A 19,807-nucleotide genomic window follows, 5' to 3' on the forward strand; every position below is an offset into this window, starting at 1 on the left:
CATCTCTAGGGAAGTAAGGGTCCCTACACCCTTAACTCCAAGAGTCAGCTTCTGGGAGCCTGGGAACCACACAGGTGGGCTGGGCCCCAGAGAACACATTGGGGAGAGTCCCAATGAAGAGGACAACTTCTTAGCCAAGTTGGCCAAGAGATTAGATCTAGAGTCCAGGCTCCTGGCTCTGGAAAAAGAAATAAAAGAGATGGGATTAGCCCCCATCGCTGCTGGCAGCAATACCAATAATAAGGATAGAGAGCAATCTTATGATCCTAAAATTCCCAAGGGGATTGTCCCTAAATTTGAGGAAGGTGATGATATCACCAAGTGGTTCACAGCCTTTGAGAGGGCTTGTGATAACAGAAGCTTAAAGAAACCTCTCTGGTGGGCACTCCTGTGTGAACTGTTCTCTGGTAACTGTGGAGACAGGCTTCTGACCCTCTCTGGGCCAGATGCAGGGTCCTATGACCTCATGAAGAAAACTCTGATTGAGGGATTTGGGCTCACTACTGAGGAGTATAGAATCAGGTTCCGGGGGGCTGACAAAACCCAGACCCAATCCTGGATAGTTACTAGTCTAGTCTACTTGGGGGACATTGAGTTTGCCAATGTAGCTGGGTTACCACCCAACTTGAGGAAGTATTTGCAATACCCCTCTATTAATGGAACTACAGTAGAAGCCCTGAGGGATACAGGTGCCAGTGTCACTATGGTGAAGGATATACTGGTTTCCCCAGAGCAATACTTGGTTGGGAAAACTTAACCAGTCACCAATGCTGACAGTGTTACCACTAATCGCCCTATAGCCATGGTGACACTAGGTTGGGGGGAGTTTACTGGCCTGAAACTAGTGGTGGTCTCCCCACAGTTACCAGCTGACTGCTTGGAAATGACCTGGAAACTTCAGCCTGGGCTGAAGTTGAGCAAATAACCCATGCAGCTATGCTGGGTATTCCTAGACTGGTGTGTGTGTGTGTGCAAACCAGAGCACAGAGCAAAAAGGAGGGTGAACATGTAGGTTTGAAGCCCGGAAGTATGGCCCAATCAACCAAGAGAAAAAGCAAGAAGACTGGGGGACCAGCTTCTACACAGCAAACTTCTCAGGACCCCTCTCCTCAGGGAGAGGACTTGGAAACCCTAGAGGGAACTGAGCAAATGGAGCTTGAGCCTTACCAGGCTGGACTCCTGGGCCCAGGGGGACCCACTAGGGAAGAGCTGTGCCAGGCTCAGCGAGACTGTCCCACTCTTGAAAGCCTGAGGCAGCAAGCTGTTTCAGAAGCCTAGGGAGATGTCAGTGGTACCCACTGATCTTATTGGGAAGAGGGATTGCTGTATGGTGAGGCAAGAAACCCCACTCCTGGGGCCACCAGGAGAGTGGTAGTGCCACAGAAGTACAGGGAGTTCCTCTTAATTTTGGCTCATGACATCCCCCTAGCTGGACATCTGGGGCAAAACAAAACTTGGGAAAGACTAGTCAGTCACTTCTACTGGCCCCAGGGGCACCAAAAGGTGAAGGAGTCTGTGAGCTCCTGTGTTACTTGTCAGGCCAGTGGCAAAACAGGTGGCCACCCAAAGGCACCCTGATACCACTGCCAGTGGTGGGGGTCCCCTTTGAAAGTGTAAGGGTGGACATTGTGGGTCCACAGGAACCTCCCACAGCCTCAGGGAACAAATTCATTCCAGTAGTAGTGGATCGTGCTACTAGGTACCCTAAAACAATTCCCCTTAGGGTTACTACAGCTCCTGCAGTAGCTAAGGCCCTCCTGGGTGTCTTCACCAGGGTAGGGTTTCCTAAGGAGGTGGTTTCAGACAGGGGTTCTAACTTCATGTCTGCTTACCTGAAACACATGTGGAAGGAGTGTGATGTGCAGTACAGGTTTACTACACCATACCATCCACAAACAATGGCCTTGTTGAGAGATTCAACAAGACATTGAAAGGTATGATTAGGCTTTCCTGTTTTCAGTTTCTATTTTTGGTAAATTCTGGTGGAGTGTTTTCCGTGGTTTCAAGTGATTTCAATATTTTTAAAAAACAGTTGTTATCAGTGTTTACACATTTTCGTGCCACTAAAAACAACAGAAACAGTGTTTTTCCGGTGTTTATGGAACATTTTGCTTTTATTATTGATTGCTTTCTGCACTGATAGAACATGGTATATAGACAGTGTACGTATAGGGTACATGAGGTCCAAATAGATTTTTGCAAATTAAACTTATTGTAGTACACCATACAATACTTCTTCAGTGAGTCTTTGGCTATGCGCACTCGCTCTTTCCTTCCCATGAAAACTTCTGTGAACAGGCCCTCTTAGCATTGGCACTTGAGACGGCAACGCCAAAACAGTCAGTACACAATTTGTTAACTCTGGCCACTGACATAGCTTTCCATGCCAATACTGGTGTAGTTGAAGATTGCGATTCTGAGGGCAGGTTCTCCAACATTTGCATTGAGCTGGGCGCTTATGACCTCAGAGTTATTGAAGCAGTCAAAAATGAAGCCGCTCTTTTGGAACTACAGAGGAAATTCCCCTTTACTGAAGGGATCTAGAACTTGTACAGAGTACCACAGTGAGATTTCATTGACTGCAAATGCCATTGGGGGTGAAGGGACATTTCTATGCATCATTGCAATCCATTTCTCATACATTGTAAAAGGAACATTCCTGAATTGCTTTTCAACATTGCTTTGCTTACCAAGTGGCAAGCACTCTAACATGTTCCCTGTTGCAGTGCCAAAGTCACTTAAGGTGTCGCCCAGCCTACTCTCAAGAAGATGTTTCACATCTACACCAATTATGCTGAAAACTTGGCAGACAAGGGTTTTTTCAGACTCTAGTTTTTTTTATTATGTCCACTACAGCAGTTATGTTTTCCTGTAAAAATCTAATAATACAGTAGAGTGTACTTTTTTCACATCACTATCAATATGCAACCAAAGATGCTCACATTTCTTGCCTTTGGCATCATCACTCAGGAAAAATTCTGTAAACTGTTGCCACATGGATAATATAGCATTCATAGGCCCTTGGACTAAGAAGAACCATCAGCTAAGGGACACAGCTGGGATGACTCTTTCTTTGATGCCAAACAAAGCACGAAATGATAAATATTTGCATTTTAGTTCCTGTGCATAAGAAAACAGTGCACAAAAATGGACTACAAAGTCAATAGCTTCCCTCATTAACTCTGAAGATCATAAAGATGCTTTCAGCATACAGTCTAACAAGTGGCAAGGATCTCCTACAGAGAATCACTTCAGCTTGGTTATCAATTTTGACAGGTGATCACACAACTTTTTCATATGCTTACCTGAAACACTGCAAATACAAACAATAGCACTCCAATCTTTGTTGAACTTGGAAAGATTCTTTTTTGCAGAGCATTCCAAGTGACACTCAGTTCCATTTTTTCCAAGAGTCTGGTGTCATGTTTTCACCACTATCCTCGACGCTTGGTGATAGCGCACTTTATACATATATTTGTCACTATACCTTGCATTGAATGTTTAAAGCCTGAGGTGTTGGCAATTCACCTACTATTAATACTGACTCACTAGAAACTGTGGGCTGATGTATTAAGGGTTTTTACCCATTCTCTGTCGGTAAATGTGATGACACATATTCGGAAAGATTCTTATGAAACCAGCCATTTTACTTATCAGTGAAAGAATGAAATGCAGCCAAAATATCAAATATGATTTTGATATTTCCTGATTTTCTACAGTTTATAAAATAGTTAAACGAGACCTAAAACATGCTTCTAAACCCCGCATCTTTAGACCAAAGACCACAAAACTGAAAAAAGCAAAAGGAAGAAGAACAATATTTTAGTGGCATCCCTAAACAACAAAACTCAAGCAGAATAATGTTAGCCCAGTCTTTCTTACTGCTAGCTTGTATAACAAAGTTACATTGTATTGGCCCCTTCAAGATGAAAAAAATGACTCACTATCTTTTTCCGTTCTTTGAATGGCATTTAGTTTGTGGTTGTGCAGGTGTTTTTTCGGTGTTTATATGTTTTCACTGGTGGAGGCTATTTCTCTTTCAGTGGGGTTTTATCAGTTATTATAGGTTTAAACCTAATTCCCCACAGCCTAGGTATGATCATGGGACTCCCTTAAAAACTCAAAAGGAGATGGGATGTCCTGTTGCCATGCCTGCTTTTTGCTTATAGGGAAGTGCCACAGAAGGGAGTAGGGTTTTCCCCCTTTGAGCTTCTGTTTGCTCATCCTGTAAGTGGACCACTGTGTCTTGTGAAAGAGGGTTGGGAGAAGCCTCTCCAAGAAACCAAACAAGACATTGTGGACTACGTGCTTGGTCTAAGGTCCAGAATGGTTGAGTATATGGAAAAGGCATCCAAGAATCTTGAGGCCAGACAGGAGCTTCAGAAGCACTGGCATGACCAAAAAGCTGCACTGGTTGAATTTCAACCTGGGCAACAGGTGTGGGTTTTGGAGCCAGTGGCACCAAGGGCTCTCCACGACAAATGGAGTAGCCCTTACCCTGTCCTGGAGAAAAAGAGTGAGGTCACTTACATAGAAGACCTGGGCAAAAGCAGGACACCCAAAAGGGTTATCCATGTGAACCACCTTAAGTTCTATCATGACAGGGCTGACATCACCATGCTGATGGTAACTGATGAGGAACAGGAGTCTTTTCAGACACCCTCTCTGCCCAACAGCAGACTGACTGCAAACAAGTTTTGCAACAGTATGCTAGTCTCTTTTCCCTGACCCCTGGTCTGACCAACTGGTGTACCCATGGTGACAGTAACCCTGTCAAAAACAAAATCTATCGACAATCAGACCAATTCAAGGAAATCATCAGAGCTGAAGTCAGCAAGATGCTGGAGTTAGGGGTAACTGAACACTCTGAGAGGCCGTGGGCTAGCCCAGTGGTGCTGGTCCCCACACCTCATCCCCAGGGTGGAAAGAGAGAGATGAGGTTCTGTGTGGACTATAGAGGGCTCAACTCTGTCACCAAGACAGATGCTCATCCCATTCCAAGAGCAGATGAGTTGATAGATAAGTTGGGGGCAGACACATTTCTCAGTACCTTTGATTCGACTGCAGGGTACTGGCAGATTGGCATGGCCCCAGGAGCAAAGGAAAAAACAGCATTCTCCACCCTTGATGGACACTATCATTTTTCTGTGATGCCTTTTGGGTTAGAGAATGCCCCTGCCACATTCCAGAGGTTGGGGAACCAAGTCCTGACTGGGTTGGAGTCCTTTAGTGCAGCTTATCTTGATTATATTGCTGTCTTTAGCTCCACCTGGCAGGATCACCTGATCTACCTTGGGAAGGTACTACAAGCCCTGCAATCTGCATGACTGACTATCAAGGCATCCAAATGCCAGATAGGGCAGAGCACTGTGGGTGGTGTACTTGATCCACCTTGTTGGTGGAGGCCAGGTCTAGCCCTTACAGCCCAATGTCCAGAATATCATGGACTGGGCAACTCCAACAACCCAGACCAAAGTCAGGGCATTCCTTGGCTTGACTGGGTACTACAGGAGGTTTGTGAAGGGATATGGGTCCATTGTGACTCCCCTCACAGAACTCACCTCCAAGAAAATGCCCAAGAAAGTAAACTGGACTGTTAGCTGCCAAAAGGCTTTTGACACCCTGAAAGAAGCAATGTGCTCAGCACCCATTCTAAAATCACCAGACTACTCCAAGCAGTTCATAGTGCAGACTGATGCCTCAGACTCAGGATAGGAGCGCTCCTATCCCAGATCAATGAGGAAGGCCAAGACCAACCTGTTGCTTTTATAAGCAGGAGGCTACTCCCCAGAGAGCAGAGTTGGAGTGCCATTGAGAGGGAGGCCTTTGCTGTGGTTTGGTCCCTGAAGAAGTTGAGGCCCTACTTGTTTAGAACTCACTTCCTGGTTCAAACTGACTACAGACCTCTCAGATGGCTAATGCAGATGAAAGGGGAAAATCCAAAACTACTGATATGGTCCATCTCCCTACAGGGAATGGTCTTTGAAGTGGAACACCGACCAGGGACTGCCCATGCCAATGCAGATGGACTTTCCAGAGCAAGGTTAGTCTCATCACCTTTCGTTTGGGGGTGTGGGGGGGGGTTGTGTGAGATAGTGCCATCTTTCTTGCATTGGCATGCCCCCACTTTTTGCTGAACTGCTGAAGTGCTTTGACTGAGTGTGACCAGAGAAGACCCCTAAGGGCTGCCGCACTTATTGTGCCACCCTCAGGGGTCCTGTACCCCGACACCCACACACTGCCTTTGCAGAACTAAACAAAGAGTCAACATGGCACACATCCCTGTGTGCCATGACAACAAGACCCACTGCCCTGGAATACCTCAGTCACCCCTCTAACTGGGTGCTCTATGCCAGTGGTGTGGGCACAGGTGCAAGAACCCTGTGCCCCTACAGTACCGAGGGCCATTCCTGGGCACTGTAAGTGCCGTGCTGCCATTAAGAGTATATGGTGCTGGGAGGTCGACATTACGAACTCCACAACACCATGATGGCCTCACTGAAGACTGAGAAGTTTGGTATCAAACTTCTCAGCACATTAAACCCGCAATGATGCCAGTGTGAGATTTAAGGTAAAATGCTCCAGAGGGCATCTTAGAAATGCCCCCTGAAACCTAACCTGCAATCCACGTCTGGACTGAGAGGCTGCCTAGGCTGCCATACAGAAAACATGATGCTGGACCCCTGAGTGGAGAGCCCCCTGATCTCCTGGGCCTGCAACAATGCACATCCGGGGCGAGGCGCTAGGTCTCCTCCCTCAAGATGGGCAGGGGGAAGCTTCAAAGGCCTGCGGCCTCTGTGAGCTTCTCCAGACAGTTTGCTGTACCCAGCAACTGGCCCCCACCGGTTCTGACCTCCACTCTGGCGGGAAGACTGGCGGGAAACCCTATGTCAGTAAGTGGGGTGTGCCAGCCTGTGCCAACCCCACCCCTCAGTTGGGAGAGGCGAGGTGAAGCACGACCCTGGGCTCCGGCCATCGTGAGGATGAGGAGCCCACCCAATCACAGCTAGGCTCCTGCCCCCCTCCCACCGGAGAGGAGAAGACTAGGGGGTGTACCCACCCCACCCCAGGACAGGGACCTATTGGTCTCTGCCCTTGCCCTACCTGCAACGCCACTAAAATCAGTATTTAGGGGTTCCCTGAACCTTTCTTCCTCTGATACCGATGAGAAAAGAAGAAAGAAGAACAAGAAGAAGAAGACCCGCCGTGCAGCTGCTAAGAACAGTACGACACCCACTGACTTGGCCCCAGCCCTACCGGCCTGTCGATCCTGGAACCTTCTCCTGCTTAATCCCGGCGACTCCTGCGCACAGCAACCTTGGGACCCCCAGAAGACCTGCCTGCCTTGACCCTCTTGAAGACTGGGACTCCCATAAGCAGAGGCTCTGCTTCAACAACCATACCCCTGGTACCAGCCAGGAAGCACCAGACCAACTCACTCTGCACCCGCCCAGCCCGGCCCGTGACCGAGTGATCCAAGAATGCAAGGACATCCCCCCGGCGACTGGGACCCAAAGTCCTGTGCCCAAAGAGCCTCCTCGACTAACTAGACGACGCCTACACCCTCAGAACCAGGGACCCCTCCAACCGCGACCAGCCAAGGGTAAGATTTCCCGATGCCCAAAGACACCCCTGCACCCGGCGCCCTGCGGTCCACTGTGCCTTTCTTTGGGGTACCTACCTCTTCTCCAAGATCCCAACTTACCTCTCGAAGTGGTGGTCGCATCTGAAGAATCAACGTCCCCTAGTCTGCAGCCTTTGTTCTCTTTTTACCTTTCCCATTGAATAACATTGAGCGCCCGACGGCTCAAAAGCACCCTGCACCCAGTCGCCCAAGTGTCTCTGGCTGTGCACCCTGTGTCCTATCCTACTTCCCCCTTTGCCCTGAGCAAGTGACCAGGAGCCCAGCTCCCACAACCGCGTGGCCTGCTAGCCAGCAGCCACCAACCGAAGGCCCCCTGTCTCTCATTGGATAACATTGGGCCTAACTGCCTCTGCACCCGGCTGCCCCTGTGCCACTGAGGGTGAACCAACTGTACCTACCTGACCCTGGGGGACCCCTGAGTCTATGCCCAGAACCTTAACTTCACTGGTCGAGTACTCACCTGGAAACCGATAACTCACTTTCCTGCCATAGGATAACATTGACTGGTTTGACTCGAAAAAACTTCCAAGTGTAAAGTTTTGAAACTATAATATTCCTATAAAATCAGCCGAATACCGAATTCCAAAGTACTCACCTGTGATCAGGAGAGAAGCCAGTACTGTACCTTGTAGTCCAGTACTGAACCGCAAAAGTAATCCTACCCGGGTTGGCTAGTAACCTGAATTTCCTCCATAGGAATCCATTGTATGCTTTTCTGTTAAATTTCTTCTAAGTGTCTACTTTTGAAAACTTGAAATATTCCTTTAAAATCATACCAACTACTGTAACGTAATTACTTACCTGTCTTAAGTAGATATCCCAGTGCTGGACCTAGGAGCCCAGTACTGGATTACAAAAGTAACGTGAAAGTACTTTACCTGTAATCTGAATTTTCTCCCATTGGATAACATTGCTATATTTTCACTGAAAAGTTTGTGTGAACTTTTAAAATACCTTCATATTGCTTAACCCCATGGCTGCTCAGCATATTCCCCTGCTGTGCTGAGATTTTCAAAATCCTATGCTTCATGACGAGCTGGGCTGTCATCAGCGTGCGAGGAGGCTACTGCATGACGAGCCCAGCTCGTCATGAGCCTGGAAGGGGTTAAAAAGCATTGCAATAATGAAAACGTTTTTACTAAACTGTTTTCCGCTTACACCCCAGGGCTGAATCTAAGATCCTGTCCTGGAATTACACAAGTAATCTACAATGTAATTAACTTCATTTTTGTAGAAAAACCCTTTGAGCTCAATGTTAAATTGGGTTTAGAATTGTGTTGCCTACTGCAACCCCGGTACTTATTGTGTTTACAAAGTTATTACCTTTCTGCAAAGTACTTACCTGAGATCACTCATAATTGAGAAAAGTATATTTTGATACCTGTTGGTTCTTAAAATAAAACAACTATATCTTTTGATATAAAAACAATTGGCCTGGAGTTCAGTCCTTGAGTGTGGTAAACCTTTTGCTGACTGAGTGTGTATAACATATGCTTTACACTGTCCTCTGGTTCTGCCTTACTGCTCGACCAAGCTACCACTTTTGAGAGTAAGGTCAGCCCTGACTTTAACCTCTGGGGTTTGTGGTCTCTATACACACTGTACCTTACTTTGATCCCGTATATATAGAGCCACTTTCTCACACCCGCTGTAAATAACACTATGTCCAACACTATGTTCTTAATTAGCTCTATTCAGAAAATTTCCCACATAAAATGCATAGTGCATTTAGAAATGTAACAATCACATTTATTTGGTTTGATTAATAATACCCTAAAACCACACTATCTTATAAAGTTGATAAATGTATCATAATTATTATTAAAAGCAGATTAAATTGTATTACAATATAAAATTAATGTAACTCACAATCGATAAAAAATGATATAATCTAAAACATTAACATTTTAATCCTCTCTTTTTTCTTAAATAGCTTTGGACAAATTCAAATGTTTGTGAACTATTAATATTCTTAGGGCCTCCAAATATTTCCTGGTTATCAACCTCAAGCATAACAGTTTTATCCATTTTCTTCTAGAGCAAGCATATTTAGGGCAAAAGAATAAAATATGTGAAATATCTTCTTCAGCTCCTAGTGAGCATAAAGTGCCTTTAGATTCCTTCCTTATTAATTGTTCCAGTAACCACTTAGCTGTAAAAGAATTGGTCTGGCAAATCTTGTATAGAAATTTTAAAAAGAGGGTTTTAGCTAGTTGAGGTTGAATTTCATCAAGCACAAATTCAAAACTCGGGTCACCTTGAAAGATAAGAACTGCATAGTGAGTCTTCCCGTTGTGGGATCTGATATCATCTTGTTCAGGACAATATTCCAAAAAATACTCTTTAGCTCCTTTTTCGAGCCTACTGTCAGCAAGCTAGGATCTGTCCAGAAATTATTTAAACCCAACTTAAAGAACCAGTTTCTCAAGGGGCTGAACCAGGGAAATATGGGTTGGCCATCAAGTTCCAATAATTCTCTCACCCCTTGCATGTATATTTTTAACTCTGCCGTGACCCAAATTCTAATCCAATATAGTAAGAATCTCAGAATGGCTAGGTGCTCAAGTCGCTTGATACCTATGTCGTAGTACAGTGGAATCAATGGGGTATTCTTGGGAAGAGATGTAAAAATTCACATCACTTTGTTTTCCCATAAAATTAGTGGATTCAAATTATTCCAGCCCCATAGCTCGTAAACATGAAGAGCTACTGTTTGGGCCCTACATCTGTAGACCTCGAGTGCCGGGGAGATTTCCTTGGTCTCAGTGGCTTGTTGTTTCTTGACAATTGGTATGGTGTTTTGTATTAGGACTGTCTTGGCCTTATTTATGTGTAGTTTCCATGATACGTTTGACTCAATTGTAATGCCAAGATAAGTGAAATTGGTTACAAGCTCTAGTGGTATATGGTCTTAGACTATTTCATTTTTTAAGTATTTATGTGGTCGAATGGCCATGTATTTGGTATTATTGGGATTTATTTCTTATCCCTTTGACCTACAGTACTGGCTGAAGCTATTTATTAGTTTTTGTAACACCTTCTGAGTCTGGGACAACAAAATTGTGTCATCTGCAAATGTTAATGCACATATAGGAGCCCCTCCTAAATTCAGTGAATCGTGAATACATTCATGTATGTGCTGTAGCAAAAACAAAGTAGGGGCCAAAACACAACCCTGTCTCACTCCTGACGGGAATAGCCTTTGTGACTTCCCACCCGGACCCCAGCGTACTTTGTCAAAATTATCTTGATGTAATCTAACTATCGGCGTCAGTATTTCCTGTTGTCGCAGGGATTCCCACAAGAGGTCCTTGGGTATCAAATTGAACACCGCCTTCAAATCTATGAATGTGATGTACAAGTGTCCCATCTTTAATTTAACATATTTCCAAGCTATATATAACAGTCTGAAGTGCTGATCAATCGTACTAGTTTTTGTTCTAAAGCCCTCCTGACATAGTGAGATAATTTCATTCTCTATTATTCACTCATTTAGTTTATTTAGAACCTATTTTGCATAGACTTTTTGCAGAGTGTCAGTTAGGCTGATTGGCCTATAATTTGCCAGCTCATTTTAGTACCCTTCTTATGGATGGGGGCAATTTCTGCCCCCTCCATGATTCTGGGATAGGCTGCCCTAATGCTATAGCATTGCATAGGAGATTAGCGTATGGTACCCATATTTATAGGTCATATTTCAAAAGATCCCCTGGTATTTTATCAATTCCTGGAGCTTTTTCTGATTTAATAGCATTTATGACTATTCTGGTCTCTTCTTTGCTAAACTGTAGGATCATCTGGGATTTAGTTTGGGAGGAGACTTTGAGTGGCAGAGTGGAGTTTATACAAGGCACAGGAATCTTTTCATGCAGATCAGAAAATTGTTTATACCAAGTGTTTGGATCTAAATAATGTTCTGTATTAGTACTCCTTTTTTTATGGCCATGTGTGATTATTCTCTAGAATGAAAACTGATCCTTCATTCTAGATGCAATGATAAGGTCGTCTCAGATAGAGTCATCCCAGCTCTTTAGTGCTCTCTTTTATGCTCTTTTGTATTCAATCCTCCATTCCCTAATTTATACCATTTTCTTTGCCTTAAGGGCCACTAGTAGTTTCCATTTCATTAGGAAGCACTCCTTATTATACCAAGGGGTGATAGATTTACCCTTAGTTCCTAAGTGTCGTTCTGTTGTTTGGGATTTTGTCAAAAGGGTTTCATTCACTCAGCCAAGTAGTGGTGAATTTGTACAATGGGAATAGTATCTGGACATAGGTCGCTTTAGGGAGAAAGGGTGTAATAAAAACCTTATATACACGAGTAAGGAGCTTGATTTTGTCAACAATAGTGGACCATTCGACTGATCTATGGTTGTTACTAATCATCACTTGCAAGGGCTCTATCCCTATGTCAATGTTATAAATATCGATAAGTCTCCCTGTCAAAGTTAAGCACAGTGGAATGTGATCACTTTCTTCTCTATTATCCACCTTAAATTCGTTTATGCATCCCCAGTGATCCGTGATCACCATAATATAACCTATTCTAGATTTAGTTTCCCCTCTTGTAAAAGTATGAGAACATTGCTTGTCTGATGGAAGTCGACCATTGCAAGCCCTTAATCCTCGTCCTATAGTAAAATGGGCTTATTGCATGGCCGCTGTTAAATATGGCACCGAGGGCTTTGTGCTCAAAGGATTAATACCTCTGGCCAAATCTTCATCATCAAGCAGTGTTTCGAATCTTAATAGAGGTTTGAAGCAGCAGTTAAAATCTCTCCCCACAAAAATGACCCCATCGTGCTCTATATGTTCAAGAGCCTTAGCTCCCATTTGCACCACAGGTGACTCTGTAGTTGGTGGTCTTGGCCTTATACAAATGTTAAAAACATATCGATATTTGTTTTTAGGCGTTTTTAATTTCAGAACTAAGATATCTGGGGAAATGGTACTTGTGGTTTCTATGGTTATTTTTAGGTTGCTTTTTACCCATATTACCTGCCACCCAACGGTCTCTCTTTTTTTGAAGGTATTGCACTGATAATAAATGTCCTGTAGTCTTATTTATGAGGGGGTTCTATTTACCAGGTTTCCTGGAATAAGCAAAGGTCAAAAGTCCCTATATAGCCCTGCCAGTCCGGAGTCTAAGAGTTTTTGTTTTAGCCCAGCAACATTCCAAGGAATCATACTAATGTTTTGTGGGGATGACTCGGAGTTCAAATCAATAATGTATTTGGATTGAATGGTTTTATTGGACATAGAGTCTGGTGGGGTCCTATTATATACCTGGTTATTGTGTATATGCACTTGGCCAAACTGGTGAATAAACCTCCCACTTGACCTCTAATACTTTGTCACAAGGGCAGTATCTGCACCAATTAGGCTATGCAAAAGAAATATATTTTAAGACATATAGCATTTCACATCAACATTCTTTTACTTAAGGTATATTGTTGAAATTCTCATTATGCTTATACATAATTAATGTATTTCATCAGCAAGTAGAAAAATAATTATTTTTAAAAACATACATACTATTACAACATATTCTTTTCTTATTTTTCTTTTTTAGCACGTCATAATATGTAATATACACTATATCACTTCATACAAACATAATACAACCAACAGTGACCCCCTATCTACATAGTTACAATACAGGAGTTACTCAATTTGACTTACATTCACTCTCAACCACACCATTCAAACTAATAGTCCACCCCAAAACACATACACAATCAGGTCAGTAGGGGACAAAGATGTTTCCGGTCTCCATGACCCTGTCGTGGGCTGAGTGCATACAACGTGGTCAAAGCGTGTTTCTGTGGAATAAACTTTATGCAGACCACCTTCTTTAGGACCTTCTTGCATCAAACATTATTCTTCTAATGGTAGGGGTACAGACAATTATCTTGTAGGGTATGTGGCTGACTTTAAAGTCCTTCACATTGGATCACTAACTTCAGTACATCCTGATCCTATAGCACCCAGGGTCTGTGATACCTGTGTAAACTTCTTGCTAGGGAGAGTTTATCCTCGCGCCGTTTTAGCCTTTTGCAAATATGGAAATGATCGTCCGGTGCTCCACCAAAGTAAGCACCTATATTCCTGATTAAATATTGATACCGTAAGCACAGTAAATTCCACGCGTCATCTCATAAGAGCGGTGGTACGGTCTTTCAAAAATGTTTTAGTACATCCCTCTGCAATTGCTCACAGCGAGAGAACACACCTCTTGTTACGAAAAGATTCCCATCTACCACAGACCTATGAGACAGCCACGTTACCACATAAGGTTATCCAGTTGACCAGCCACTATAGCAATACAGATAGCACCTAAATTATTTGTAGTATTGTCGCTCTTTCTATTGGTAATGTTAGTAGTGTTGATAGTGTTCTGCCTAACTAGTCAATCTACTGCTTCAAGATTATCATTATCCAAACGTGGAAATAAGGGATGACTTGGCACCTGGTTGGTAAACTGATTGGCCTTCTCAGAGATAGATTTGCTTAGCTAAAATCTAATTCTAGACTTCGCTGGGGAGTGTGTACGCGGGTCAAATGTTATTAACCCATGTACAAGAGATTTGGATTGGAGAGTTAGTTGGATGTCGCCTAGATTCCCAATTTAAGTTCGAAGGCCTTCGGCTTTAATTATATCTGATCTTATAATGGATAGAGATTGACGCCTATGCCTAATCCAGTGTATCACTTTATTCTTTAGAGAATCCTCATCTTCTCTATCACCGTTTTTTAATTTGGGGACGTTTGTCATAAATACCTTGTGGGCTCCTTCCTTATGCTGGTTGTAATATAAGGTTTGTGTTTAGATGAAGAACATATTAAAGAACATGCACCATCCTTTTAGCTTGCTAGGGCACTGTCCATAATTGTTAAGATAAAATGAACCCCCCTCATTCAGTTAATTTTGAAAGGAAATGCTTTGATACAATTTAGATGGGCCAGGTTTGTCACAAATATACAATGTTAATGCTATACTTTATTAGAATACTGCGGTGAACCTTAAGGAGAACACTGGTGAATCAACTATCAGGCTGATGCTGCTATTGAAAGTATACTTTTTACTCAGAATATCAGACTTTTTTCACACATTCCTGAGATAGAAAGTGTGAGCTTATAAATATGTGTTTTCATTTTGGTCTCTGAATCACTTTCCATAACCTTTGTGAGTAAATCATGAGAGAAAATATTTTCTATGGTTTATCAAATCCCAGGAGGGGAATCAGCATTTATCACAGGGGAAAATCATCTTATAGCACACCATAATTCCTAAAATTAGTATGGTGCCACTAACAAAAAAATTATATTGAGATTAAAATCTGTTATCACCCTTCATTTGTGTCAAATTCAAAAATGTATTAGCGATTTGGAACTCCAAGGAGGGCCACAAAAAAAATACAAACGAGTGATCAAACATTACAGGCTCAGTCCACAAACCATCATATAGTTATCAAGAACTGGCATTAGGATGGCTAAATTTCTTTTAAGTAAAAACAGACCATATTGTCAATAATCACGGAACATAAAATACTTAAGGTTTTCAACATTACAAATCCTGGGATGTACATAGGACATTGGAATGTTGCCAGTTTGTGAACAGTGTAAAATCAAGAATTCAATTTCAGCTAAAAAATCAATTCAGAATTAGCAGCAGGAAAAAAGGGAGTAACAGAAAATCTCCTAAAAAATGCGAAGGGCAGTATAAATAAGCCAGGTCATATGCGATAAGGTCCAAAGTTCATATTCAACTTTAATGATCAGATTGAAATTAGCAGCAAGTAAAGGATAGCAAGCATATCCAGACCTGTGCAAAAGAGCAATTCAGTAGCAACCAGTTCATGTGCGAAATACAACCTGAGACACACTTCTATTAAAATTTGAGGTTAGCAACAGGAGCATAGTGGGAAACAGAAGCAGCCTAACCCTATAGTGCAAATAGCAGTAAATAACAGCCAATCAGTGTGCAAAATGCAAAATTGATCAAACAAAACAATGATACTTCCTAAAATGATGACAGCAGAAAGGATATCTGCCCAATACAAAGATATACTAAAACTTAAAATATATACATAAACTCCTCAAAAAAAATTAAAGCGTTTCACACACACTGCTTAATTTTTTGGGCAAAAGAGATAGCCTCGGGCTAATGCTACATTTTTAACACTATTTTGTAAAAACATAGGTCAGAGCCAACGATAACAACTCGAAGCCAACGCAGGGCAAACAAACAAAATATGGTCCATGAGCTGAGTACTCAGCATACACAAGTTACAAGTTTTTCCATTATTCAGATTCTGGGACCAGTTTGCAGTAAGGTCATTTAGAGGTACGAGATTCATATGGCATAAAATAAGCAGACAATGAATTCTGTGTTCTAAATTCCGAAATAAATATTTTTGTGCAAAGATAGTGGAAGAGTGAACACTGATTCTTCTTGAATACCAAAGGTTTTTAGTGCCAAAGAGAAGTCATGGTAAAAATAGTAGTTACCTGCCTTAACATCAAAAATGTCATGGCACAAGTAACCTCTTAGTGAATCTGGCTCGCTGTGTTTTAGCTGTTAACCCCAGTGTAAAACCCTAGATAAACCTTGAATATCGGAGCTTATTAGACCGAATTCCAATCTAATTGCTGCAGTTGGGACTAACGTATTAAAATTACATATCTTATGTAATATCTGATCTTCAAACCTATCTAAAAAACTCCAGTCCTTAACAGGGATTGATTCGATTGCATAAAGCAAGGTTGGGGGAATTTTTGCCTTAAGGACCGTTAGTAAATGTAAAAAATGTCTTCTACGCATGTCACAATAAAATATACAACAGAGAAACCTTTCACTGTGAAAGGTTAAAATCTAGAGCACTCCTTTGGCGATCCAAATTGCTGTGTTCAAAGATGAAAGAAAAAGCCAGTTAACTTTTCTGGGATGGTCCCAAATTTATTCAATCTTAAGCTTGAATCATATAATGTCATATGATCAGTGTTCCATCTGGAAATGTATTCAAGTGGGGAACATCAATAGGATAATTAGTAAGCCATTAACATAATGCTAGCACGTTGAAAGTATATCCCCGATGCATTTCGAGCCGTAGCTCTTCTTCAGGGGAAATATTTAGAAAAAAAGTACAAAAGACCACATATATCGCGATCCAAGGGGGAATACATCATGTAAGATACCAGAGGGGTATCTATAAGTATCAGAGTATGTGGGGTGACTAACACATGCTGGGCAAATAATATATACCGTCAGGGAGTGACCAAAGCAGACTAGCGTGATACTGGTGCACATGGGTGGTAATCATAAAACGGAGTGAGGGAGGATGGTTAAAGTAAAACCCGGAGGGTATATGATGTGCAATGGGTATTAAAGATCCGCCCAACCAAAATGGAAACCCACGTGAAAAAGCTCTATTGAACCAAACATTAGTGAAATAAAAGACACAGGAGAAAACGGATACGCACTCAAGGGCGAACTGTAAATGTTAAACAGGGTGTGAGCTCTCACAGGGCATCAGTGAGTGAGAGGAGACTCAAGTGTTAAGTGACGAGATAGAAAGGTGGTAAGCGCTATGAACTTGTGTATTAGAAAATGCCAATGATACATAAAGGTGCGGCGTGCGTGCTTGGATACGCCGTCATTAACTCACGAACAGGGCGTGAAATCAGTGGCAATACTCGGTCGGTGGAGTGCAGTGTCAAAGTGCTCACAAGTTATGAATATACATGCTATTACAGGCTGAAGGCATGCGTAGCCTCTTACCTCAACGAGGTCAAAACAGGTTGCACGGGTGTACCGGGATCCGAGTGACGCCGTGTTGATTGAACTAACACGGCTAGCCCTTATAGTGAAAGCGGAAGTGGGTGAAATATGAGGAGTAAACCAGTGTAGATAAATAAAGAGGACTTCTAAGACGGATTCCAGTGTGCACTGAGCGCGCGGTGGTCAGCGAGTAAACTAATAAAGTTGTACACACACAAACACTCTTAAAAAATGTATAAACAACAAGAATGACGAAATGGAAGGTAGAAGTGGAAAAGAAATATAAGGCTAACCAGTAGAGAAAAGAAAAAAGAAAGAAAAAAGGGGGAAACCGTCTAATGGAGCTATGGAAGAAAAAGAGTGAATCAAAGAGGTAGAGTAAAGGGAAATTACAAAAGTCAACGAATCATGGTAGACAACGGAAAAAATACTAAGAAGACTGCATGTGCTAAAGTAGTGAAATGAAAAAAGCGGAAACAGCTAAAAGCTGTAGAGAGAAAAAAATAGTAATTGAATCTCACAGGGTCAGAGAGAAACAACAGCCAGGGAAGCAGGCCAAGGTGAACAATTGACGTTATAGAAAACAACTAAATTCCAGTTTCTCATTTAGCCCTTTTGGATGTAAGGCGTTCAATTTGTGCATCCAATAGAGTTCACGTTGCGGTAAAAACTTGTTATTGCCTTTGCCTTCTGTCTTGGTAACAACTTCCAATACCACGAACCATATTTGGCTGACGTTATGAGCTTGATTTACAAAGTTCGTAGCCACACAGGATTTCAGGTTTTTCGTGCGAATGTTGCTCCTATGTGCCGTTAGTTGAGTTTTAACTTTGCGTTCAGTTTTGCCCACGTACAGAAGGCCGCACGGGCATTTCGGGAGGTAAACCACATTGGTGGTATTGCACATGGCATTTACTCTCAAGTTGATGGTAGTGCCCTAGGTAGGATGAGGTATGGTCGTGCCTTTGATAATAATGTTACAATTTTCACAATTGTGGCAAGGAACTGTCCCCTTGTACGTTGTCTCAGTCATGTTTTTGCGGGATTCAGTAATTGTTGTAAGTTTTTGGTGCGTTGATAAGCAAATATGGGATGATTTTGAAAAATGTTATTAAAGTCCTGTTCCGTTTGTAACAACTGCCAGTGTTTGCGAATTGATTGTTTGATTTTGGTACTTTGAATGGAGTACTTGGAAACAAATACTGCACGTTCTTCTGTGGTATGCGCAGGTTTAATTGCTAGCAGTAGTGCTCGATCCGTTGTCTTCACTCTGTTTTCTGCAGTTTGAATGATGGAGTTAGGATAACCTCTCTGTGTGAATTTGTTGCTGATGGTACGGCAGTCTTCTTCAAACAACATATCAGATGATGCAATTCTTTTGGCTTGCAATAGTTGAGAATATGGAAGATGCTTCCTCAGGCTCATTTGATGGAAACTCCGAAAGTGTAGATAATTATTGCGATCTGTGGGCTTGGTATAAACTGAGGTCTCTAACCCGTTATCAGTGATTCTAATATTGAGGTCTAGAAATGCAAATTAAGACTGACTTATGTGGTGGGTAAATTAGATTCTCTAAGTAACCTGGTTCAAATTATTAATAGCTGCGAGTAGTTGAGTTTCCGTGCCTTTCCAAACGAGGAAAATGTTGTCAATATATCTGTAGTAGGTGCTTAGATGTTCTTGCCACTCAGGGTTCGAGAGAATGTAGGCCAGTTCATATTTATGCATGAATAGATTTGCATACGCCGGGGCGGCACAGTTGCCCATGGCTACTCCAGAAAGTTGAATGAAGAATTTGTTTAAGCATCTAAAATAGCTGTGGTGTAAAGTGAACTGCATAAGCTCCATCAAAAAAACTTGTAAGTTCAATGGTTTGTCAGTGTTTAACAAGAGTGCCTCCATGGCTTGGAGTACCAGATTGTGGAGGAAGGAAGTATATAACAAATTCACATCAATAGTACAGAGATAAATCTGTTGGCTAGGTTCCATTTGAATGTTTCTAATTTTTCTCAGAAAATCTGTTGTGTCTTGAATGAAACTAGACATTTTTCGTACACTGGGTTGCAAATGTTTGTCGATGTAGATGCCAATCGGTTCATGGATGGAGTTGCGTGTACTCACAATTGGTCTGAACGGCGGTCTGGTGGAATGTTTATGAATTTTTGGAACTATGCAAAGGTATGGAATTTGAGGATGTTCTGTCAATAAAAATTTCTTGTCACGTTCCGTGATGGTTCCCAGATTTACAGCTTTATCAAGGATGGGTTGTAGCACTTGTTTAAATTCAACTGTGGGATTGTAACAGACTTCCATGTATAATGCTGTGTCATTGACGTGTAAAGATACGTTTTCAATGTAGAAGGTGGTGTTGAGGATAACTA

Source organism: Lissotriton vulgaris, chromosome 4_1 (assembly GCF_964263255.1).
Source record: "Lissotriton vulgaris chromosome 4_1, aLisVul1.2, whole genome shotgun sequence".
Taxonomy (NCBI): domain Eukaryota; kingdom Metazoa; phylum Chordata; class Amphibia; order Caudata; family Salamandridae; genus Lissotriton; species Lissotriton vulgaris.